We start from the raw sequence: 1,247 nt of genomic DNA on the forward strand, positions 1-1,247 counted from the left end.
AATGGATGGACATGCAGTGGGAGTTAGCATGCATATCCTGCCAAGGAGGATGGGAAGGTCATTCATTGGAGAGATGATAAATCACACAAAAAGGAAATGAGACATGTCATAAACTTCACGCCAGAGGGCGTCCAAATTAGTGCCCAGGTACTTAAGTTTATTAGTACTCCAGGAACAATGAGATAATGCTATTGTTCTTTCAGATGTAACTGTTTGGTTGTTTGTAAGAAGACCTTGTAAAAATTCTGTCCATCTCTTTGGCCAGCAACCATCCTGTCACACTTTGCTCTGCATCCCCAGGATGGACCCATCTCTTCCTTTTGCTCAACGTCAGGTTGAGGCACTGCCAAGATGTAGATTTTCACGTAAACCCTTACAGGGAAGACCATCACTCGAGAGGTGGAATTCTCAGTACAAGAGAAAAAGTAGAGACCAAGATCCAGGACGAGGAAGGGATTCCCCCTGATCAGCAGAGTCTGATTTCGCTGGCAGACAACTGGAAGATGGCCATTGTCTGGTGACAGTTTTCAAAGGAGTCCACTCTTCACCCTGTGTCGAGAGCTTGTGGTAGAGCTGAGAAAAGGAAGAAATCTTAAACCACTCCCAAGAAGACGAGCACAAGGCAGAGGGGCTCTTCTCAAATACTGTAGGATGTAGAGAATGGCAGAATGAGTCGCTTTTGTTGCGAATGCCCTTTGACTGATTGTGGTGGTGGAGATTTTATGACCAGCCACTTTGACAGACATTATTGTGAGGAATATTGTCCGACCCATTGCATCCACAAAGCAGAAGACAAGTGATTATATATGGATTAATGAGAGACATGAACTAAAAAATTCCAAAAAAAAATCTGTCTGTGTTTATTATCTTCCTTATGAAGTAGGTAGAGAGGAGGGTACACATAGTGACTGCTAAAGACTATAGACTCTTCTTTTAGAACTTGTGTCCACAAGGGGACCTTGGGAACCGTCTCTTTGCCTCAAGGTAGGGCTTTTTTGCAATCATCATGGCAGATCACCTTTGAGGCCAGGCAGGGGTGCGGAGGCAGGAGCAGCATCTCTAACTGGAGGCACAGCCCTTCCCCAGGTGCACAGCAAGCTTTAGTCACTGGTAGGAAATGTGTCTTCTCCTGAACTTGAAAGTTCAGGTGAACCTTCAGGCTACTATCTACCATCTCTTTTTCCCCATTTCTTCTGAGCCCAGCTGGCCAGGGCTGAAAAACTGACTTGCCCTCCCAGGAACCCTCA

At 45.5% G+C, this 1,247-nt stretch overlaps 1 pseudogene; it reads left to right on the forward strand.

Moving 5' to 3' along the window:
* The first annotated feature begins 351 nt into the window (after nucleotides 1-351).
* Nucleotides 352-800, forward strand: LOC118024588 (annotated as a pseudogene).
* Nucleotides 801-1,247: the final 447 nt, after the last annotated feature.

The sequence above is a fragment of the Mirounga leonina genome, unplaced genomic scaffold, assembly GCF_011800145.1.
Source record: "Mirounga leonina isolate KUSES-001 unplaced genomic scaffold, KU_Mleo_1.0 Mir_199, whole genome shotgun sequence".
Classification (NCBI taxonomy): domain Eukaryota; kingdom Metazoa; phylum Chordata; class Mammalia; order Carnivora; family Phocidae; genus Mirounga; species Mirounga leonina.